Source organism: Scyliorhinus canicula, chromosome 14 (genome assembly GCF_902713615.1).
Source record: "Scyliorhinus canicula chromosome 14, sScyCan1.1, whole genome shotgun sequence".
NCBI classification, from domain to species: Eukaryota; Metazoa; Chordata; class Chondrichthyes; order Carcharhiniformes; family Scyliorhinidae; genus Scyliorhinus; species Scyliorhinus canicula.
Genome location: NC_052159.1, coordinates 148,024,721 through 148,050,288, shown reverse-complemented (window position 1 = coordinate 148,050,288; position 25,568 = coordinate 148,024,721). Strand labels below are relative to the sequence as shown.

Here is a 25,568-nt window from a genome sequence, read left to right as displayed (position 1 = left end):
TGTGTTTAATTGAGAAAATAGATTTTATTGCAAGAAATTTGTAAAAGTTGAGCTAATGACACAAAATGTCATTATTCAGCTTATTAAGTTAAGCATTAAGTTAAATGTTAACTGGTTTCTAACTGTGGTATTTATAAAATTATTTTTGCGAATAAATGTTCTCCATTAAACTTTATGAGATTCTACAAATGTCTTACTGAAACATCAAAACACAATATATAAATATTCATATGGAAGAGGACTGAGCTGTTAAACTCAATCGCTTTGGACATTTTAACCAAATCGTTTCAAACAATGGACCTGGGATGAACTTGTTGTGCCAATATTTGGTAACTGTCTAGTTTGTGAAGGAGGGTCGTGCAATAGCAAACTAGCCATTTGTGTAGCAAGATAGTGATTTCCAGGGTCAGAATGCAGAAAGACCTTGAGTTGATAACATTGAGAGAGAACTGCATCACAAACCAGCTGTCTAGCCCACTGAGCGAAACCGGCCCTCAACTGAGGGAAAGAAAGCAGAGTCATCTAGCTCTCCTCTCCCAGCTGTAATGGTGTACCGCGGAGAAAATGCATCACTGACTATACTAATATCACAACAAATTACAGACACAGAAATCTATGAATCAAATATTCAATTTTGATGTCTCTTTGGATGTAACATAAAAATTTGGAGAAATTTGTAAATTGTGAGCAACCTTTGATTTTGCAAGAATATAAATTTGTTTTACGGTCTTGCTGACATACAGTGGATTATTTGTTATGTAAAGTCTGTCTCTAGTTAGCATGTCTATTCACCATATAGCTGGATTCCACACAGTCACTTGTGAACTATGTCAATATTCACAGGCTGAAGGTGCAGCCTTTTATTAAAGTAACGGATTCAGTGTTGTAAAGTGACTCACAAGTTACATTGCTAGGGTAGAAAAATAAGCAGGGCAACTTGATTCCACTGACATCTTCAATCACATTGATTACTTCAACTTGGTTTTGTTTTGGGTGTGTTGAAATTATTAAAACAATGGTGATAAACATGACCCTCTAATAGTTGAAACAGCTGCAATGCCATGAAGTTGCTTTATACAAATATGGTCACGGCTTTTAAACCTGGTATATTTGTTCCGTGAGGTTTAACAACTCAATTCCTCACTCTGAGAAGTGTGCCCTGGGCATAATGTGGACCATCTACACATAAGTAAGATTCATTCCACCCAATTTGCACCATCTTATTGGGTCAGAGTGATTTGAACTGAATGCACTTTGGCAGCTCTTTCACTCTGTGACTGGCCCAATGCAGTCCATGTGGTTTGATGGCATGCAATGACCAACTCAGACTGATAGGTCTGTCCTTTGTCGCAGATCAAGAAGAGGACAGTCGACTAGGGTTCTCCACTCAAGTGAGTTTATGTAGTGAATACTCCAACGAGCAACCTGCTTGAATCAGCCAAACATTCAAAGCTATTCTCTGAAATCAGATTAGAGCCATTTTTCACTGTACATACCAGATGCATCACTTCACTTCACTTGCCAATAGATAATAAATGTGAATTTGCACCTACTTTGTGCAGGGGCTCTTGTCCAGTTAACAGCTAACCAAGGAAGTGAGATCCATGGTGCATGCTCTACAGGCATTAATAATGCAAAAGATTAGAATACCCACAACTGAGACCCCTCTTCAATCGATGTTCCAGGTAAAAATATGATGAGTCTTCATGTAAAAATGCTGATTTGAATTTGATTCAGAATACGCCATACTCAATTCACCTTTCCTTCATCAAAGTGATCCCACAAACACATTGAATGAATCTTTATTTCCTCTATTCCACATGGGAGATTATTTGTCAGATTTAATATATTTCTACCCATGCTTTTGTGCATGCTCTGGATTGCAGATCACTGGCCAAAAAAATCCGAATATGTTTTAGGAAAATAATCAGAGCCATAAATTGTTGTCCGCTGTAGCATTAGATGAAAGATATCAGATTTCTTGAACCACAAACACAAAATAAAGGCCATGTTCTTCGGTAAGCTGGTTCTTTTTATAGCTCCGTGCCTTCGATAAAAGTGACTTTTCTCCTGGAGGCAAACACATTACACATCGTTCTTCAACCTGATGCAAGCCCTTCATCACCACTATGCATCTGAAAAATATTACCAAGTTTTGAAAATGTCACAGTATTCAGAATCGTTTAGAAGTCAAACGGCTGAATCCTTAGAGTCTATTTTTGTTTGCGAGGATGAGTGAAGAATGATGGCATTACGTATGTTCCCTTTTGAAGTTCCTTCGAAAGCATTCGCTGTGATTTTCCAGTAAAAATTACTTTAATGTCCTTTGAGAATACTAAATTGTTTGTTTCCTAAGCAACTTAACTGAGATGAATGGCCCGGTACCTTGACCAATAATAGATCAAGCAGCATGTGATCATCACAAATAATAACATCATTTTAGGCACTGTAATTATCGAAAAATATTAATAGTATGTTCCCTGCAAAGATTTTATCAGCCTGTTACCAGTAAATGCAAAGGGGAGACATATGCAAGGGCATATTTGGCGAGAGCAGTCAAGAATTAATTCGCCTTGCTTTACACTTGAATGAAGCAAATCCAGTAGTACTTTGGGAGTCTGTCAAAGGATCTTATTAAACAAAGGAAAATAAAGGGCAAGAGTAAAACTGCTTTGCCATGACAGAAAATAAACGTTGTTTTGCGATTTTGTTGCTGGACGTAGTGTTATGTGAATGACTGTAATTATCAGAATATTTGAAGGGCACTGTTCTGGGTTGCTGTGTATATTTGTTCAGTATAACAAATCAACATTATTGATCAGAGCTATGGTGAACAGTTTATATTAACACAAGGAATAGTATACAAAGGGAGGCAGATTGCAAAACCAGATTTGTGCAAATAAAACATGCAACAAGACTGATTGAAGAACAAATGGAGGAAATGTAAAAGATCTAGTGTGATGTTAGAGATGGATCCAGAATGTTGGTAACATTGTAACTCATCCTATTTAAGGTACAATACTTTCTCCTTTGAGGGGGAGAGCTGACTGGTGGTGATTTAATCTCAGGATCATCACACCTCAGGCAAGGTTGAGGCCTTAATGAATAACCTCAACTGGTACAGGAATAGAACCCACCCTGTTGGCCTCGCTGTACATCATGAAACTGTACAACTGTCCAGCCATTTGAGCTAAACCTCCCCCGGTTTATGGTATTGGACAAATTAAAGGGCAAAAAACTGGAATCTCATGAATTGTCTGTTTCATTCGGAGGAATCTGCTGATAAATTTTATTTCGCCCCATTTTGTTTTATATTCCCTGACATTAAGGGAAATGAAAGGAGATTTTGTGGCACAGTGGTAGCCCCCTCCTGTCTCGAAGCCAGAACTTCTGGGTTTGAGACCCATTCCAGGACCTCCAAGGAAGTTGGCCAAACAGGTTGTGTAGCAACATGCAAATCCTTCTGATGCACAGTAGAGGGGAAGAGATTTCTGGTCATCCATATCATTGAAAGAGAGTTGGAGCCTCACCCATAGCTTCAGGTTACAACATACATGTAAAAACAGATGTTACCACATTTCTGAGTGAACTACCACATCACAGAGACACAACAGAAAATCTGCCATTTCTTCTCAAATTCCGCATCACTTTAGTAATAGGCATAGCTTAAATAAGGAGATCAAAACTGAACACAGTACTCCAGGTGTGGTCTCACCAAGGCTCAGCTGTAGCAAGACTTCTATATCCCTGCACTTAAAACCCTTTGCAATAAAGCCACTTGCCTTATGTCCTATTCCCACGACTAACAGATTGGAGATACTCTGGCTTCAAAGGATATTGTGGAGTTTTAGATACTGTGCAAAGATTAATGGGCTGGATTCTCCATTGGAGGGATTCTCCATTGGAGGGATTCTCCGTTGCACCGGCAGTGCACCCTCGTCTGGGGATTTCCTGATGGTGTGGGGCTGTCCACAATAGGAAACCCCATTGGCCGATGTACTTAGAGAACAATGTTGGTGGTACACCTGTAGATGGTGAATAAATGTGTAATTAAACTCACTAAACAGTGCAAAGATAAGTATGTAGTCGAACAAGAATGGACCATTAACCTGCTGCTGACATTAGTGTAGCGTGTATGGACGACAGACTTATACATTTTTATGCATACAGCTTTCAAAAGTGAATTTGTTGATGTTATATTTTTGATTTTGAGTGTACCCTTAAAATCATGGGCAGAGATTTTCCAGCCCTTTCTTCTGGTGGGATCTTCTGATCCTGACAAAGGCAAGCCCCTGTGGTGTGTTCTCTGGCAGAGCAGCTGGAAGATCCCGCTTGTGGCCAATGGTGAGCTGCCTCTGCCGCCAGAAAACACAGCGTAGGGCGGTGGGGGGAGGGGGGAGGGGGAGGGGTGGGGGGGGGGCACAAAATCCCGACCAAGAAATACATTTACATTTTATATATTGGAATCTATAAATAATATATATAATATGCAATTATACATTTGAGAGCAGTGGATGTGCATTTAATCAAATAGAAAAATGTCTAACCTGGACTTAAAGCAGAATATTTTTTTTTTAAATTTAGATTACCCAATTATTTTTTCCAATTAAGGGGCAATTTAGCGTGGCCAATCCACCTACTCTGCACATTTTTGGGTTGTGGGGGCGAAACCCACGCAGACACGGGGAGAATGTGCAAACTCCACACGGACAGTGACCCAGAGCCGGGATCGAACCTGGGACCTCAGCGCCGTGAGGCGGTTGTGCTAACCACTAGGCCGCCGTGCTGCCCTCTAAAGCAGAATATTGAGCTATCTTGCTATTTACTAGGGGGCTGGTTTAGCTTAGTTGGCTGGACAGATGGTTTAGTTGCTCTGGACAGAGCAATACCAGCAGCGTAGATTCAATTCCCGTCCTGGCTGACTTGATTCATGGAGGCCCCGCCCTCTCAACCTTGTTCACTCTTCCAGCTTCTTCCATCCATTACAAAAGTCTGAGAATACGCACTTACAGATTCAAAAACTGCTTCATTCCCGCTGTTACCAGACTCCTAAACTACCCTATTATGGACTGATCTGACCTCTTCACACATTTTCCCTTCTGAATAGTACTGCACTCCTGTATGCTTCACCCGATGTCTGTGTTTATGTATTTACATTCTGCATTTTATGTTTGCCGTATGTTTTTTCTTTTCATGTACGGAATGATCTGTCTGAACTGTACATGGAAAAATACTTTTCACTGTACCTCAGTACACCTGACAATAAACAAATCCAGAATCTCGAATCCTTGTCCAGTGCCTGAGTTATGGTGATCCTCAGATCAAACCACCACAAGTCAGCTCTCCCCCTCAAAGGGGAAAGCAGCCAATGGTCACCTGGGACTTTACTTTTAACTTACTATTCACCTTTAAAGAGATACAATCAGCCAGATGTGTAGAGTAAATGTGTAGAGTACTTCCTAAGTCACTAAAGTGCAGATCACAGTGGTGTCAGTACCTGAAGAAATATTTTGAATCACGAGCAAACAATTCCTACAAAACTTACATAGTCTTCATGAGGTGAAGCCTCAGCGCTGTTCGATAACAATTTCTCTGGACAAAAAAGATTCATTCAAGCTGACTTCTGTTTAGGTTTGCCATCTGGCGAAGGGGTCACCTCGGTATTTGCAGGTCAAGATAGCTTGAATTTGCTTACTGGCTGGCAATCAAAAAAAACGTTAATACTGCAATGCTTGTCAGTGTGAAAGTGAAAAAAATCCAATATAATTGGCTCTCAAATGCAAAGCAAAGCACAATCAAAAATCAGCAGCACCATAAATTAATCACGTCACCACACAAAACCGTTCAAATTACTTCCTGCTTAATCCTCGAAAGTCAATTTTATGCCCAAAATATAACAAGCAGAGAATTATTCAAGAGAGTTAAATCTTTGAAGACTACTTCATAAACTGCAAATTTGCCAATTTGTTCTGGCTTACCTTCTTCAATGCTTAACACTGATTTTTTTGATTTGGAAGTCAGAAATAGAGAATGGATTTAGAATTGGCCTTATTTATCCAATTTCCTCTTTCCATCTCACCTGTGCTGTCAAAGGTGACTCATCCAGGGTCACAGTTCCATAGAATTCCTATGGTGCAAAAGAAGGCCACTCGGTCCATTGAATCTACACCAATCGTCTGAAAGAGCACCCCACCTAGGACCAATCGTCTTCCCTATCTCTGTAACTTAATCTAACCTTTGGACACTAAGGGGCAATTTAGCATGGCCAATTCACCTAACTTGCAAACTCCACACAGTCACCCAAGGCCGGAATCGAACCCAGGTCCCCGGCACTGTGAGGCAGCAGTGCTAACCACTGTGCCACCATCCCACCCTGGAATCTCGGTAGCATATTATGCAAATGATTATTCTTGTAGCAACAAACTGAACAGTCAGCATCACTGAAAAATGTAACCATGAGAGCCATCACAGAAAAGAAAGTCAGGGTACATTTTCCAATTTTATGCGCCTTTCCAAAAGGACATTTTCAAAGAACTCCACTAACTTTAGACTTTATCCTGGTAGGTCTAAAGCACCCAAGTTGTGTATTGGACATTACATTGGAAAAAAATAGATCTGCGGAAGGAAGCTAAACTTTGAAATGTGCAGCTGCTGCCATGAACCACGGACCTGCAAACAGTGCAAACAAGAACCTGGCCCCCATACCCCCACCATTCCCTCTACCTCCTCCAACCCTCCCCCACCACCCCAACCTCCTTGCTCCATCCTGCCAACCCAACTAAAATGACAGGTACCAGGTTCGGGGGCAGGAATTCTGAAGAATCCGTCCTCCAGTGACATTTTGGATAAGCTGGAGCCCGTCTCCGTCATTCGGGTATTCAGGCCTAATTATTCCAGACGATTTCCACTCCCGTAATACGGCATGGCGTTAATACCCCCAATGAGGGCTGCTAGGGAATTTGCTGCTATTGCATTTGGGTGATGGAGCAGGGACCCCAGATTCTTGAGATCCTTCCATTCCAACCGTGTCTCTGTCAGTAACACTCTTCCCTCCGAGCCAGAAAATTGTGGGTTCAGATCCCGCTCCAGGACTTCAGCACAAAAAGCGTGGCTGACACTCATCTGCAGCACTGAGGGAAATCTGCATTGTTGTAAGTGATGTTGTTTGAATGAGATGGCAAACCGAGGCCCTTCCTGCCCTTCTGGAGTGGATGTAAAAGATCCTAAGACCCTGTTTCGAAGAGGAAGAGGGGTGTCACCGCTGTCCTGGCCGATATTTACCCTCAATCAACGCAATGAAAACAGATGATCTGGTCATTATGGCATTGCTGTTTGTGAGAGTACTGTTGTTTGTGACAAACTCTCACTGTTTGTGAGAGTATTGCTGTTTTGCTGTGTACAAAATGGCGACTTCATGCCCTGCATTATAACAGTGACAACACTTCAGAAGTACTCCATGGGATGTAAAGCACTTTGTCGGTCATGAGGCACTGTATAAATACAAATCTTCCTTTTTCTTTGTTCCATTGACTGGACCTGAATCAGAACACAAGACTTAACAAAGTAAACATAAATCTCAATACATTATTTCCAGCTCTAAATAGCAGGATCTTTGAAGAATCAGAACTACAAATATAATGATGTGGAGATGCCGGCGTGGGCTGGGGAAGGAGCAGCGCTCCGAAAGCTAGTGTTTGAAACAGACCTGTTGGACTTTAACCTGGTGTTGTAAGACTTCTTACTGTACAAATATAATCGCACAGATGCCACATATAAATTAAAGGTGGGCACCTTTTCATTGGCAATTTAACACAGAGGATCATTCACTTGAAATCTGTCAAAACGCCAACCACAGATTAATTAAAATCCACGAAGTGGAATGCCACATTTTAAAGATGCAAATCAATTTGAAATTAATTCTTAATTGCCCATATCTCACATTAAAAATTCCAGATAATTTGAGAAACAATGCAGTAGGCTATTTCCATTTTCTCTGATGTGCCTTGTTCACAATACTGAACTCCGCTTTTCCCGCCTCGAGGGAGATGAGTTTGGAATAGGGTGAAAGATTCCCCTGTTACCAAAGGCAAAATAGGTGGAATTTTCCCAAAATTGCACAGAGTGCAGGATCTGGCAAGAAAAGCTGTGGAAAAACTCATCAGCTTCACAGGCACCTTTTCTCGTCTGATTGAACAAGACTCTGTGCAATATCAGTGTGCTGGCGATGAGCACACAGCCAGCTGGGGGGAGGGTTGGGGTGGGGGAGATTTAAAGGCTGCCCCAATCCCAAAGTAACATCTAAGGACCCCCCGCATGATGATCAGGAACCCCTTTTCCAGCATTGGGAGCCCCTCTATCCTTCCCAAGCATTGTGCCACCCCTTCAACCCCCACCACACAGCGGAGACCCCCCCCCTCACCACAACGCCAACATCGAGGCTCCTCCCTCTTCGCGCCCCCCTCACTATGCGTGGGGGAGAGGAGATAACCTCATGACCGCATAGTGAGGGGGAAAACTCATCAGCTTCACAGGCACCTTTTCTCGTCTGATTGGTGCCTGAAAAGGTGCCTGTGAAGCTGAATAGTTTTCCCCCTCACTATGCGGTCATGAGGTTATCTCCTCTCCCCCACCCCCCCAGCAACCACACATAATGAGAAGCCCCCGCCCCCCACCCCCCCACTGGAGGAAGGTTCGACCCCCACCACCAGAGACCACTTGGCACTGCCTCCTTCACCTGTCCACTTGACACTGCCCACCTGGCACTGCCTTCTTGGATCTTCCCCCGGTACAGCCAGTGGGCACTGCCAAGGTGCCGGGAGAAATTCCCAGCCCTGACCTCAATCCCCAGGGCCTTCAGGCACCTCTGCTCCCCTGGTATGGTCATCACGACTGATTTACACTTTTGAAAACCAGTATTGATTTGCGCTGGCCTTACATCAGGCCGCCGGGGGGGGTGGGAACAATACGTTGTGGGTGGGTGGACATTAAACTGTATTCAAATTCATGAAAATCTGGTTCAAAATGAGATCTCATAGTGCAAATCCCGTTTGCACCACTACTGTTGCAGGCAGGGAATTCCACGCCCTTACTACTCTCTGAGTAAAGAACCTACCTCTGACATCTGTCCTATATCTATCTCCCCTCAATTTAAAGCTATGTCCCCTCATGCTGGACATCACCATCCGAGGAAAAAGGCTCTCACTGTCCACCCTATCTAATCATCTTTAATGCCTCAATTAAGTCACCTCTTAACCTTCTTCTCTGACACAAACAGCCTCAAGTCCCTCAGCCTTTCCTCATAAAATCTTCCCCCCATACCAGGCAACATCCTGGTAAATCTCCTCTGCACCCTTTCCAATGCTTCCACATCCTTCCTATAATGCGGCGACCAGAACGGCACGCAATACTCCAAATGCGGCCGCACCAGAGTTTTGTACAACTGCAACATGACCTCATGGCTCCAAAACTCAATTCCTCTACCAATAAAAGCTAACACACCGTATGCCTTCTTAACAACCCTCTCAACCTGGGTGGCAACTTTCAGGGATCTATGCACATGGACACCGAGATCGCTCTGCTCATCTACACTACCAAGAATCTTACCATTAGCCCAGTACTCTGTCTTCCTGTTATTCCTTCCAAAATGAATCACCTCACACTTTTCTGCATTAAACTCCATTTGCCACCTGTCATCCCAGCTCTGCAGCTTATCTATGTCCCTCTGTAACTTGTAACATCCTTCTGCACTGTCCACAACTCAACCAACTTTAGTGTCATCTGCAAATTTACTCACCCATCCTTCAACGCCTCCTCCAGGTCATTTGTAAAAATGACAAACAGCAGTGGCCCCAAAACAGATCCTTGTGGTACACCACTAGTAACTGGACACCAGTCTGAACATTTCCCATCAACCACCACCCTTTGTCATCTTCCAGCTAGCCAATTTCTGATCCAAACTGCTAAATCACCCTGAATCCCATGCCTTCGTATTTCCTGCAATAGCCTACCGTGGGGAACCTTATCAAATGCTTTACTGAAATCCATATACACCGCATCAACTGCTTTACCCTCATCCACCTGTTTGGTCACCTTCTCAAAGAACTCAATAAGGTTTGTGAGGCACGACCTACCCTTCACAAAACCATGTTGACTATCTCTAATCAAATTATCCCTTTCCAGATGATAATACATCCTAGCTCTTATAAACCTTTCCAATACTTTGCCCACAACAGAAGAAAGGCTCACTGGTCTATAGTTACATTCTACAACACCAAGGTTGGCTTTCGAAAAAGCCCACTTCAACACCGAGCAGCCTCTGTAGCTGCATCCAATTTGTTTCCCAGGTTCGCTGGCCAGATGACAGACTGTACTGCCCCTGCCTCCAGAACTAAAATCCCATTATTTCATGCCACTTTCTCCTAAGGCGGGCAGGCCAAGCCGTGAATTTTACCCCCCCCCCCCCATCCTATCCATCGCGAGGATGAACATTCTAACCCACTGTTTATGGTGGCATCACACAGAACAAAAAGACAAATAAACATAGCCTGGTTGGGACAAATGTTCATCTTCAAAGCCTTGACAGCTAACTGGGAGGGGGGGGCATAAAAACCCATTTCAGGGGGGTTTGCCGGGGTGTTTATCGGTGCCTGCTGCGCTGAGAAAGACACCGCTATTCATTGACACTTTGCCATTTTTGGGGCTTTGGTGGGGAATACCCCATCGAGGTGGCACTTACATTATTTCCTGTGCTGACAAGCTCAGCTCGTCAGTGCAGGAAGACAACTTGTGGATTGGGGCTCCATTTTTTAATGCCACACCGATATTTCAACCCCCCCTCAGCCACAATATAGTGACCTCTGGTTGCCCCACCTCCTACACCCAGCCTATCTTTTAAGGGGTCCTCGAGCCCCACCCCCTCCATCGACCCCACCTCTTATAGGCAAGGCAACCCGAACCTGACCATCGGCATGGGCAATCTGGCAGCTGGGCACCTTGACACCACCAACCTGGCAATGCCACTGACAGCCTGGCAAATCCACCCAGGCAACCTAACAGTGCCAAGATGTCAGGCTGGTACAGCCTACGTGCCAGGATGAATGCCAGGGTACCACCCTGCCACCCAGGGACTCTAATGGCCTGGGTGGGACTCTAATGGCCCAGGAGAAGGGAGAAAACAGCGCAGGCATATTTAAAGCACCCGAATGGCTCACTTAAATATGCTAATCCGGATCCCGCCCTGAGGTGGCAAGATCCAGATCACAACATCTCGTGAGATTCAACATAATCTACAAGACATTTCGAGCCTCGCTAACCCCGCGAGAGGCCTCAAGTCGGACACAACGAAACCATTAAATCGCGCCCAGAGTTCATGTTTTAAAGCAACAACCTTTCACCAGAAGTCATCAGGTGGAGGCAATCCCCTGGCCATCATAGAACCCAATCAATTTCATTCCTACCTCTTCTGTTTCTACAATAGCAGACTGGCCTGTCCCACTGGAGTACTGACCAGATGGTGAAGGGGGAAATTTACCCTGTTATTTAATCAGGAACTTCACCGTTTGAAAGCGCTCTGGCACAAAACAGGAGAAAGTGGATCAAGAAGACCAGAATGTCCAGCAAAAAACAGGGGCTGAAACATTCAATGTGGCAGGGGGTGCTCGGGTTTGTCATTCCATCTGTGTTCGGGGTGTGATGCACACTACATTGGTTGTGCTGCTTGGCTGAATCAAGCGTTAGGCCCTTTGCCAAAGCAGATCAGGGCCCACTGTGGACTACAGACCCCTTCTCATATCTGTTCCCAACTGACTGGAACGCAACTGCCAGTCGTTTTCTCAAATGAGCAGCATCCATAGCAGAGGGGCTTCCCTTTGTGCCCTAACAACTCCAGGACAAGGTGGTTATCACAAAAGAATCAAATACACCTTCTTTGTTTTATCTGAATGTGGAGGCAGAAGGAGCAGGGTTCTCCCCGCACACCTCCCTCAACCTCTGCCAATAATCTCACCGTCCCCCCCCCCCCCCTCCCCCCTACTCCCCCGCCTCTCAGATTCAGGGGTACATCCAATGCTAGCATTGCGGTCAGCTGATGTCCACTTTCTTCATGTGCGACGCACTGCCAATCGAGGCACAATTGAAATCACCAGCACACCTACTGGGTTGGGGGTTCAGTGTGGCACCTCTTGCTCTTCAGGTTTGGCACGCCCGCTCACAGTTTCGGGTAGGTTCCAGTCAAAGAGATTTCCAGGCCAAACGTACTCGCCATCCGCCAGATCAGTCAACAAGGCAAAACAGTGAGCCATGTGGTTTCATTCCAGGCTGTAACATTCTCATCAGCTTTCCTGACAATTCACATTGCTTTCCTTTATAAGAAAAAGTGATAATAAGGCAGATCTTATTGATGCATTACAAGTTTGGAGAAGTGACAGTTCTTCACGTTGCTGAAGCAGAATGCTGCAGGCTCAATGTTGTGGATAGTGCCTTTACTGGTGCTCCATATGGTTCCGCGTATCCTGTTTGGCAGTGGGTCCAACAAATCTACGGCAAGGGGAATAAAAGGATCTAACGCAGCATTTGCCTTTCTGAGGTAGTCCGTTAGTAGAGAATTAGGATGCAGAACAGATGGATGTGCACCGCGGAACAGCACGCAGAACTGTAAAGAACAAGATAGCTTCTTAACAAATGATGGTGGAGCCTGTGTTGTGGCTGCTCCTCACAGCAGAGCCAAAGCTTTCGCGTGTGATGATAAATTTGGATGTTGCTCTCTGTGCGATCGCCATTATTTCTGCTCATTCCTCCTCGGGGAATGCAAACGCACATGCGATAATCCATTCTGTCTGTTGAACGGCGGAAAGAAAATGATCAGAGAACTAAAGACAACAGGAATGCTTAGCAGACTCCCCAACAATGATTCAATCAGCGAAGTACGTTCACGAGGACACAAAGGAAATTTCTAGCCGTTTCAGTGTTCAAACCCGCAGGGATAATAGACGAGCAAACAGGAACACCTACACTGCTTTCGGCAACTACACCCTGTACATCAGTGATTCCACACAGCCTTGCTGAATCAGGAGTGCATTACTTAAACAAGATCGTCCCATAATGAAAGCAATTTAGAAACGAAAAGTGCTCCCTGAAGAGGCAGTCAGTGTGTGCCTCATGAAGCCCTGTATGTGTAGTAACAGCTAAAATGAGTATGCTGGGCAGGGAAGTACGATTATCGAGTTTCCTAATGCCATGAATTTTTGCTGACAGCTTGTGATCGTCGAGAAACACTAATGTTGAATGATTTTTTAAAAAAGTGACACAGAGGGTGAATTTAGGCAGAATTTAAAATGAACGTATGATTTAATCAGGCTCCCAACTATTAAGAAAGACACCTGAAATTTGGGCTGACGTTTGCCAAGGGGCCAGATTGGCAAAAATGCACCCAGAGTGCATTGAACATGGCAACAGTCTTTGCTGAGGCCCAGTTACGCTGAAATCTCCGTCGAGACCCATTAGATTAATCCTGAACTTCGGGTCCCCCACAGATCTCTGCAACTGAGCGACGTGATCAATCATAATCGATACGTGACTGGAGCAGAGAATCCTCCAGCAATACAAGAAAAGAGAGTCAAACTGCCAGGAAATAAGCTGTTTCTAAACTGGCCGGTCTTACTTTTAAATTGGTTTCAAATGACTGCCTTGATCTGCTCTTGGTAAACTGGCCATGAGAGTCAATTGAAGCCATAAAGGAGTGCCCTGCTCTGCTGTAAATTGACAGAATTTATACTGAATTTCTTTCTTTTTTTAATTCTAGAGTACCCAATCATTTTTTTCCAATTCAGGGGTAATTTAGAGTGGCCAATCCACCCACCCTGCACATCTTTGGGTTGCGGGTGCGAAACCCACGCAAACACGGGGAGACTCCACACGGACAGTGACCCAGAGCCGGGATCGAACCTGGGACCTCACCGCCGTGAGGCCGCACCGTGCTGCCCGACTGAATTTCAAGTAATGCTGTGTAATGGCAGCAGCAGAACAAACAACTTGGGTCACTGCAGGCGATTAACACTGGATTGGTAGAAAAATAGGAGGAGTAGGCCATTCGGCCCATCGAACCCAGTCCACCATTAAAACAGATCATGGCTGATCATCCACCTCTACTATCCCCCCACTATCCCCACATCCCTCGCTGTCTTTAGTATGCAGGAATTTTTCCATTTCTGTCTTGAGCATGCTCAATGGCTGAGCACCAACAGCCTTATGGGGTAGAAAACTCCAAAGATTCACCATCCTATGTCACCATAAGCGCCCATGCACCGTTACTTTGGCCGTGCTGTGATGAACGCAGCTGAAAGGCGCAATTCAGTGGAGTTGTGCCCAGCTCTATAGTTGGGGGCTCTGAAGTAGCTACAGGTGCAAAATATTTAAGCTTATAAATATTGAATTCATATTTTTCTGAATAACCAGGGAGAAATCACATGGGAGCTCCGGTACATGGTTTATTTTCATTGTTTTTCCAATTTGGGGGCAATTTAGCTTGGCCAATCCACCTACCCTCCACATCTTTGGGTTGTGGGGGTGAGACCCACGCAGACACGGGGAGAATGTGCAAACTCCACACTGACAGTGACCCGGGGCCGGGATCAAACCCGGGTCCTCTGCGCCATGAGGCAGCATTGCTAACCGTTGCGCCACCGTGCCGCCCTTTTATTTTCGCTATTGAGCACAACACAGTATTTCACGATTTTCTTGCTAAGATTGTCTATTTATAGAACAGGACAGGGTCTCTGTTATGACTGTGCTGAATTTCTCGCTTGGTTGTTGCAATTAATGTACAATCCAAAAACAGGTCAAGTTTCAAGGAAAGCATTTAAATCCTGAAGGATTTCTGAAAAGGGCGAAAATGAACCAGCCATGTCCAGGATTAGCAACAAAAAAAAGCTGCTGGAAAAACTCAGCAGGTCAGTCAGCATTTGTGGGGAGAAATTGAGTTAGCACTTCAAATCAACTGACCTTTTGTCAGAATTGGATCAGTAAGTTGCCAGTAGGTTTTCTATCATTAAGCGTGTATCAATCAAGAAAACATCCCTGTTGGAGGGCATTTTCTGATACTGGACTATGATATAAATTATAGGTGGGCCTGTAACTACATTTGTGCTCCTATATTACTTTTGAATAGTTCTGATGTGACAAAAAGGTACTCATTGGCTTAGATGACTGTTTAGAAGAGGAAATTTGTAGAAATAGATAGCATATACACAATGCTTGTAAATATCAGAAAGGACACAAAATGGCTGTTAGTTATTAAAGCAATACTAAAGACACAAAATGGCTGAACTAGCCACATTCCTGAACAATAAGTTACAAACTGTGTAAACTACCTCATGTGAACCTAGGGAGTATTTTAACAGCCACTGATAACAGCTTCACAGAACAAGAAATGCTGTGTGTCCTTGATAAGCCCAAGGACCCCAGCTGTAGACGGGACATCATTATGTTAGTTTTGAATGACTTCTGTATGCAGTTAGGGGTGGGTAAGACAACACCCACTTTAACCATATACGTGATAACTGGGATGCTAGGAAAATTGATTGACTACATGTAATGAAGTGTGATGCGAACATAGTTGATTGCTTGTATGTAAATGAGAATACATCTAATTCAGCCCCTTGAATCTGTATATTAACCCATGTGAGCCTTAGCTAAAGTGAGAAAGGGTGCTGTCAATAGGCTGCAGAGCCTCAGGCCTTTTCTCCCAGAATTCTGATATAATAAACTGCTTTTTTACTTATACTCAGGCCTCCGTGTGAATATTTTCACCTCTAACAATCCATACTTCTATTTAAGTTTGCATTGTGATTGCGTCTGGTGGCAAGTTGGTTTTAACTTTGCTGTCCTCCATTGGGTTATGTTGAGAGGTGAGTCACCTATCTCTATGCTGACCAATTCAATTAACAGCTTTAGGCTGATAACAATGAAAAAATAAGTTTCTGGCCTAGCAGAGGCTACTTCTTAATGTCCTTGTAGTTGACAGCTTGAAGATATTCAGTACAAATTATAGCAAGTGGTAGATTCACTTAACAACTCCAATGTTTATCAGCTGAGCCAGAGCATAGGGACATTAATTGAGTGCTGAAGTAAATTAAATCTGGAATTTCAAACTGCCTCATTAAGACTCTTTAGCTTCAATGACTATATCACTCAATTCAAAGAGATTCATTATTTCAAGGACTTAATATCAAAGTCCATGGACACGCCCGTGACTCAATCTACATCCTGGGAAAATTCTCCTTCTCTCCAAATTACCTCACAGTATTGTCGCTCACGATGCTATCAAAAATGGCCAACAAAGAGTCCTTTTGTGTTTAACATCATTCTTTGGTTTGTTGCACAAAATGTTTACCTTTTTTAGGAAGAGCAGAAGGTTTGCTCTATTATTTTGCATATTATTCCAGTTGGCAGACCTTCACGGAATTTTTTTGGAGTTCAATATTGCGATGCCCAGACCGCAGTGGGAAAGAAGCGTGTTTGCAGAATGCAGTCTGAGCTGTGAATCTGTCCAGGACCATCAGTGCATTCAATATGTTGAATTGAGGTATTCCACAGCCATGTTGTTAGTTTTTCATACATTGTTCAGCTTGAATTCATTTCATATCTTGTGAGGAATGCGAGTTAATAACACAGTGGTACGAGCAAAGGGGACCTCGGAGCACGCTGCAACCAATCATTTACTTCCTTCGCCATCACATTTCTGGAATGTGAAAAAAGCAGACAAACAATGAAGAAGGAAATAGGGTGAATTTGAATGAAATCAGGTACAGAAAGAGAAATAAAGAGAGTGAAAGAAAGATTGGATGACGAGAGAACAAAAGCAATAACAATTAAAAATATCAATAGGGGCAGCACGGTGTCCTAGTGGTTAGCACAACCGCCTCACGGCGCTGAGGTCCCAGGTTCGATCCCGGCTCTGGGTCACTGTCCGTGTGGAGTTTGCACATTCTCCCCGTGTCTGCGTGGGTTTCGCCCCCACAACCCAAAAAATGTGCAGAGTAGGTGGATTGGCCATGTTAAATTGCCCCTTAATTAGAAAGAATAATTGGCTAATCTAAATTTATAAAATAAAAAAATCAATAAAGTTTTAAAATCTTATATATTCAAAATCTCTATCAACTAGTTGTTACATGCAGAAATTTAATTGATTAGAATAAAATGTTCCATTTCCCGGTCAGTGAGGTTGATTGGAATTGCATGAACATTTACCACATTATTACAAATATACTTACACTGTTAATTACAGAACTTAAGTTCCTCTGACAAGTTTAGTGGGTAATTTATGTGAAAAAACAATATTTTTAAAAAAGGAGACTAAAGGCAATCATAGACTCATTGAACCCTTAAAGTGCAGAAGGAGGCTAATTGAGTATGCACCGACCCTCTGAAGGAGCACCCTACCTAGGCCCAGAACTCCAGCTTATTCCCGTAACCCCACCTAACCTTTTGGACACTAAGGGATAATTTAGCATGGCCAATCCACCTCTCCTGCATATCTTTGGATTGCGGGGAAACCAGAGATTCTGGAGGAAACCCACGGAGATACGGGGAGAATGTGCAAACTCCACACAGTCATCTGATGTCGGGATTGAACCTGGGCCCCTGCCTCTGTGAAGAAGCAGTGCTAAACACTGTGCCACCGTGCCACCCTGAAAACATAAAGAGCAGAGAATGGTACCATTTGTTTGCAATACACCATTGGTTTGGGGAAAATCGTAAAGCAGTATTAATCAACCTGCAAGTGTTGTGCACTTTCAGCTCATGGATGCATCTTAATCCCCTGAATTTGCTGGTTAATGTATACATTAATAATAGTGTGTCTTTTTCCAGCAAGGTTCATCCCAATAAGTGTGTGGGTATAGCACATTAAACTTTAAACAGCTATTCTGGGTTATTCAGTTATTATGAAGGATAGACAGAAAGAAAAGCATTAGACAGGAAATCACAGATGCATACGATAAAGGAACATCTGTGATTATGAGTCACTTTAATCTGCATATAGATTGGGTGAATCAAATTAATCACAGTGCAGTACAGGAGGCATTTCTGGAGTGTATACGGGATGATTTTCTGGACCAATATGTTGAGGAACCAACAAGGGAACAGGCCATCTTGGACTGGGTATTGTGCAATGAGGAAGGATTAGTTGGCAATCTAGTTGTGAGAGAACCTTTGGGGATGAGTGACCATAATATGACACAATTCTTTATCAAGCTGATACAGAGGTAGTTGTTTCTGAGGCCAGGGTCCTGAACCTCAATAAAGGTAACTATGATGGTATGAGGCATGGGTTGGCTATGATGGACTGGGAAATATTACTGAAAGGAAGGACAATGTCAGGTATACAAGGAATGAACAGGTAAACTCCAAAAGTTGTTTATTCCTACATGGCTCAAGAGTGGAAAGGGAACTGTGGCCAAACCATGGCTTACAAGTGAAATTGGAGATAGTATTAGATTCAAAGAAGAGGATTAAAAGTTTGCTGGGAAACATAAAAATTGAATGTAAAAGTTTCTATAGGTATGCAAAGATAATAAAATTGATAAAAACTAATGTTGGCCTCTTACAGACAGAAACAAAGGAATTCATAACGGGAAACAAATAAATAGCCGAGGAACTAAATTCGCACTTTGCGTCTGTCTCCACAAAGGAAGACATGAATAATGTACCAAAAGTTCTGAGAAACACACATTTTAGTGAGGAGCTGAAGGAAATCAGTATTAGTAGATAAATGATTTTGAGGAAATTAATGGGATTGAAGGCGGATAAATCTCCAAGGCTTGATAATCTTCATCCCAGAGTATTTAAGGATGTGGCCTGAGAAATAGTAGATCCATTGGTGGTCATTTTCCAAAATTCTTCGCACTCTAGAATGGTTCCTAAAGATTGGAGGGTAGCTAATATAAGCTCGCTAAAATGGAGGTAGGGGCAAAACAGGGAACCAAAGACTAGCAAGCCTAATGTAGGTAGTAATAAAGTTGCTAGAGTGCATTATCAACGATTTCATAAGCACAACATTTGGAAAGCAGTGGTATAATCTGACAAAGTCAGTGTGGATTTACAAAAGGTTCACCATGCTTCACAAATCTACTGGAATTCTTTGAAGACATAACTAGTAGAGTTGACCAGGGAGAACCAGTTGATGTGGTTTATTTAGACTTTCAGAAGGCTTTCAACAAGGTCTCACATAGCAGATTACTATGTAAAAGTAAAGCACTTGGGATGGATAGCAAGCTGGTTAGCAGACAGGAAACAAAGAATTATAATAAATGGCACTTTTTCTGATTGGCAGGCAGTGACTAGTGGGGTACCGCAGGGATCTGTGCTAGAACGCCAACTGTTCACATTATATAATAATGATTTGGAAAAGGGAGATAAATGTATTATCTCCAAATTTGCAGATAGTACAAAGTTGGGTGTGAGGTTGAGCTGTGAGGAGGATAAAGAGATGTTTCAGGGGGATTGGGACTGGCTGAGTGAGTGGCCATATGCATGGCAGCTGTTGTATAATATGGATACATGTGAGGATATCTACTTCGGTAGCAAAAATAGGAAGGCAAAATATTATTTGAACGGAAAATCAGATACACATTTCGCTACGCAAACACACTCCCCAGCCAACAATATGGCACTGGTTGTGCTGGAGCGCACCCATACAGCTGATGGGTCGGTTGGGGCCAGAGGAGACTGAAGGGGTGGCCTGGGGAGATACATATATGACCCATGGCCCTAAATTCACAGTGGGCTGTCAGCGGCGTGCGCAGCTGCATGGCTGCCTTTCCAGCTGTGGCAATGGTGTTCAATGCCCATCCACCCCGACCCCACAGCCCACCTCCTGGCCATACCCCTGCTACTCCCCCCAGCTCTGGCAGAAGCCCCCGTTCAGCGACACAACTGTTAGAAAACTATGGCAATGTTGGACACGTTCCGTACCCACTCTCTCTCCCTCAGCAGTCACGAAGCCGGTTTCACAAGTCTTAAAAGCACAAGTGAAACGAGCCATTAGGAATTCGGCTCATCGGGGATGGAGAATAGCGAAGGCCCCGGAGAATACTGGGTCAGGCCCGCTAACGATATGCAAATGGTGTGCACTTACGTTCTGGACCGCAATGATGCCGTTGTCGAGGTGACGGAGAATTGCGATTTACCGCAGAACCTATTCTCCATCCAATCGCGTTAACCGATTTTGGCGTCAGCCAACGGAGACTCCCACCCTGGTTTCTCATGACCACTGGGAAGATTTAACTGAGGAACACTGAGGCATAAGAAGGGATAGTCAAACAGGAAACTTGAAAAATTGGATAGTCAATTTCACAGTAGTGCCTCGCTGGATTAGGGATAGAGTTCCACAAGCTATATTCATGGTGTCCCCACTTTTCCAGAAACTTTGCAACAGAATAATTATTTATTTCTGTCTTTTACTTAAAAGTGCTGTTCAACCAAAATGCTGACCGACAACTTCCCTCCTCAATCTCACTATTCTACTCCATTCTCTCACACGCCCATACTACCCACCCTCTCAATTCTCTTCCAACTTGTTCTCAATTGCTAGTTTGTTGGCCACCAAGACATTGGCCAGATTTTGCACTTCAGTAATGTTTTCGTATTATTAAAGCATAAATTAGACTACAACATCCAGTAACTGCATATATGCCACTAAATGCAAAAATAAGGAAGTTGCTGTCCAAAATAACTTTTTTTTTATAAATGTTTTTTATTCAGTTTTCATGTTTTATATTGAACAAATTACAAATTGTTATAGAGAGAAAAAAACACGCAGAAATTAACATATATATTTACAGGTGAGCATCTTCGTAGTAATAACTGTGGCCTCCCCCTCTTTGTCGGCATACTTATTTTACATTCCCCAACATGTTTATTGGCGTTTATTTAGTTTGGTTTTGGGCCTTAGCTAGCCATCAAACCCCCGTAACGAGCCCGTAGCCCCCCCCCCCCCCCCCCCCCCCCCCCCTCTCCCCGCCGGCTACCTTCCCCCGACTATTCTTCCTCTTGTACGTTGGCCACAAACAGGTCCCGGAACAATTGCATGAATGGCTCCCACGTTCTGTGGAAGCCGTCGTTCGACCCTCGGATGGCGAATTTGATTTTCTCCATTTGGAGAGAATCCGAGAGGTCGGACAGCCAGTCTGCAGCTCTGGGCGGTGCTGCTGACCGCCAGCCAAACAGGATTCTACGGCGGGCGATCAGGGAGGCAAAGGCAAGGGCGTCTGCCCTCCTCCCCAGGAATAGATCTGGCTGGTCTGAAATCCCGAAGACCGCCACTATCGGGCATGGCTCCACCCTCACCCCCACCACTTTGGACATAGCCTCGAAGAAGGCTGTCCAGTACTCCACAAGTCTGGGGCAAGACCAGAACATGTGGGCGTGGTTGGCCGGGCCTCTTTGGCACCGCTCACATCTGTCCTCCACCTCCGGGAAGAACCTACTCATACGGTTTCTCGTTAAGTGGGCTCTATGTACCACTTTTAGTTGCGTCAGGCTGAACCTTGCGCACGTGGAGGTGGAGTTGACCCTATGCAGTGCTTCGCTCCAGAGTCCCCACCCTATCTCCATCCCCAGGTCGTCCTCCCATTTCCTTCTTGTTGCATCCAGTACGGTGTCGTCCCTATCTACCAGTCGGCCGTACATGTCACTACAGTACCCTTTCTCTAGGATACTTGCGTCCAGTAGGTCTTCCAGTAGTGTCTGTCGTGGCGGTTGTGGGTACGTCCTTGTCTCCTTTCGTAGGAAGTTTTTGAGCTGCAGGTACCGTAGCTCGTTCCCCCCAGCTAGCTGAAATTTCTCTGTCAGTTCGTCCAGTGTTGCGATCCTGTCGTCCGTGTATAGGTCCCTGACTGTCAGTGTCCCCCCGTCCTGTCTCCACCTTTTGAAGGTGGCGTCAGTCAGTGCTGGTTTGAACCTATGGTTGTTGCAGATGGGAGCCTTGTCCGACATTTTGTTCAGGCCAAATTGCTGCCGCAGTTGGTTCCAGGATTGGAGGGTGGCTGTCACCACTGGGCTGCTGGAGTGTTTTTTGGGTGGGGATGGGAGTGCTGCCGTGGCGAGGGCCCGGAGGGAGGTCCCCATGCAGGAGGCCTCCTCCGCACCTGTCCAAAATAACTTGCTCCCCCAAAAGATGCATGTGATGGAATTTCAACAAGAGGCTCACCATTCAAAGACTTGTAAGGATGTGAAGCTGCTGTCCCTGATATATATACACTAAACCAAACCAGCAAAGCTAGGACTTATCTTTTCCCATGTAAATATCTATGTAATGACATGGTAGGACTCAACTATTGCCAAACAGTCTGGCATGAAAAAGAACTTTCACAAAGATGGAAGCACGTTCCTTCAATTTTTGATTCTTGTTGGAGATTTAAAGCTTTATTTTTACTGTTTCTGCTTGTCTCTTTTCATCCCCCGCAATAATCCAAGCCTTCCAGGGCAGCACGGTGGCGCAGTGGTTAGCAATGCTGCCTCACGGCGCTGAGGTCCCAGGTTTGATCCCGGCTCTGGGTCACTGTCTGTGCAGAGTTTGCACATTCTCACCGTGTTTGAGTGGGTCGCGCCCCCACAATCCAAAGATGTGCAGGATAGGTGGATTGGCCACACTAAATTGCCCCTTAATTGGAAAAAATGAATTGGATACACTAAATTTATTAAAAACAATTAAAAAATTAAAAATAATCTAAACCTTCACTTTCATTTTATTTTCTGTGTTTGATTTGACATTGAATTCAACGTTGTAACTAACACTTCCAGGTTTGGAATCTAAACTATCTATTGTTGATATGATTGGGTGAGGAGATATTCAGGCCTAGATGTTCGTCCTCTGGTTGGGTTCACAGAGTCGGGAGATTCCCTTTACAAATGTCTCTCTGCAGGTCAGATTTTGGTTGTGGGGGAAGAAGTGGTGGTGGCATGAATTAGACGTTGGGGCAGGCGACCCCGGACTGAGTTCTGAGGTTGCCGGGTATGGAGGTGGCTGAGCACAAGGCCTGCCTCTGTGCTCCGACACTGTATTTAAATAAATAAACATAAAATATTCCTCTAGCTCTCATCCCCTTTCATCCCAAAACCCCAAACACTTCCTATGCCCCATCCATACCAACATGTGGCAACCTATACCATCCATCCACCATCCTTTTCCCTTATCTCCTCAATGTCAACTCACCTAGTATGCGTTGACACTCACTGGACAGCTTTGACAGCTTAACACATCCTGGGGAGCTTGACACTTCCTTGACAGATTGACACTTCTTGGAAAGCTTGATAGCTCCAATGAATTTGTGTGTAAAAAGTGCCTTATATCTAACAATACCAAATCCTCCCTGAGGATTCTCTCCCACTGGTGAGCCGCATCCCTTTCCAAGTGGTATCATACATCTTCAAAAGGGTACCCAAGATACCCAAAGAATCCGTCAGGTTCAGACTTCCTCTCACCTGGGTCTGCTCTGTGCACTTCAGGATTTATAAAGCTAGGGTTCTAAAATTGGAAGTCAGTCGAGGCAGGTGGTGGTGTGAATGTCCAGCTGCCTCTGTGAATTGCGCAGGTACAAAGTCCAGCCTGACTCCAGTCCCGCTCCTGCGAAGATGGGAAATGCTGGTTTTGGGAATGGGGCTTGGAAAATGGATCTATTTCCTGGGTTTTTGCTACGACAGCCAGCCTCTCCATTGTGGTGAAAATATGGGCTTTGGTTGCTTACCCTGTACAAGTGGATCTCAGGCGCCCTGTAGAATGATATTTGGCTGACAGGTGCGAAAGCCCATTTTCTGACATGCGCAAGTTCAACTATAACAAATGGCTGTCCCTATTCCCTCACCACAGACCACTAATTCCCGCCCTATTTCCTGCTTTCTTCACTTCCCCAGACAAAGAACTGTGTGTTGCATTTCGTTGTTAAAATCCCGACAGCCCCCTCCCTCCCTATTCTATTAAATGGCCACACGCGGAAGTATCAGACACCGTCCCAAGCAAGTATTTACCAGTCGGCTCATCAATTTAACCCCTCCTCTTTTGGCATGTTTCCTGCAGATGCCTCAAGCCATGGCAACACAAATGGAACTGTTCTCACCACAATGAGTGTACTCGGTCACCTGTGATGATGTGAAGGATTGCATAACCACGAAGGATCACCCAGGTTTGTGGACCAGGAATAAGATAACCAATCCACGTTGTATCAGTTGCAGGTGACAATGGAATCACATCTTCCAATATGCATTGATTGTCCTTGAAGGGACTTGACAATGTTCTTTGGTGAGTCACACTTCCTGTTTCACACCGGTGGGCGGCATGGCAGCACAGTGGCTAGCACTATTGCTTCACAGCTCCAGGGTCCCAGGTTCGATTCCCGGCTTGGGTCACTGTCTGTATGGAGTCTGCATGTTCCCCCTGGGTCTGCGTGGGTTTCCTCCAGGTGCTCCGGTTTCCTCCCACAAGTCCCAAAAGATGTGCTGTTACGGAATTTGGACATTTTGAATTCTCTCTCCATGTACCCAGATAGGCGCCGGAATATGGCGACTAGAGGCGTTTCACAGTAACTTCATTGCAGTGTTAATTTCAGCCCACTTGTGACAATAAAGATTATTATTATTATTTTGAGTAGCTGAAGCTAGCACCTTGACAAGGTGGTGTTGGGAACAGTCAATACCTCAAGGTTCAAAAGTAGCACAAAACTTAAACAACTGCAATTATGATATTTGTTCTCACCATTGGCAAATAAATTAACATCAGTGGAGTTAAAGCAAGTGGCAGAAACATTGATAGTGCGTGAGCAGAATTGGTCCCAAATCCTCATGAAATGTTACCGTGTTGTTGAGTGGCTGCTGCAGTGAAATCACTTCACAAATCTCAGGCAAAACAAATTAAGTATTCCAGATGGAAAATGGATGACAGGCAGACTAGGTAGGAATTAATTTTAGGTGTTATTCGTTTGGGAATTGATTAATTTGCTTTCACTAAGCATCGAAAATGTGGCTGTACAGAATACGTCAGACAGCGTTACAAGCATTCTCCAGTTATCACGGCCCAGGAGAAGAATGCTGAAGACAATTATTAATTCCCACTTTGTCAGTCTGTAGTCATTCAACAATCACAAAGAAAATGAGTCAGTGCGTGTCAGAAGAATTTAATGTTTCTTCCAACTTATCTACCATCTTTGCAGCCCGAAAGATTTTTTGAAATGCAGCTTCAGGAAATAAGTTAGGAGATGAAGTATCGCAAAAAATATTTCATACAGAAAAAAAGCTTAATCTGCAAAAGGGGGTTGGTGGGGGGGCGCGAAACCTGCATCTGCTACTTAATTAGTTCCCATCAAACATTATGCAGCCAATCATGGTGCTCTAATGGGCAAAAATCAATAAGTGTGCATTGTGATTCATTATAATGGATCTTGGAAGACAAGCAGAACTGCATTGTGCTCTCATTTTGTTAACTGCAGTAAGTGTTTGTTAGGAAGGAAACAGGAAAGAAAACAGATTAGTGCATATCTGAAGAATGTGCAGATAACAACAGGGCAATTATTCAAGCTGGA

The 25,568-nt window shown here is 44.1% G+C and overlaps 1 long non-coding RNA gene across 1 annotated transcript; it reads right to left on the bottom strand.

The window, feature by feature from the left end:
* Positions 1-3,804: 3,804 nt before the first annotated feature.
* On the bottom strand, positions 3,805-16,724 carry LOC119977796. The gene is made up of 3 exons (XR_005463275.1): positions 16,388-16,724; positions 5,546-5,698; positions 3,805-4,025 (listed from the first exon to the last, which is right to left on the bottom strand). It is a non-coding gene; the product is annotated as an uncharacterized LOC119977796 (long non-coding RNA).
* Positions 16,725-25,568: the final 8,844 nt, after the last annotated feature.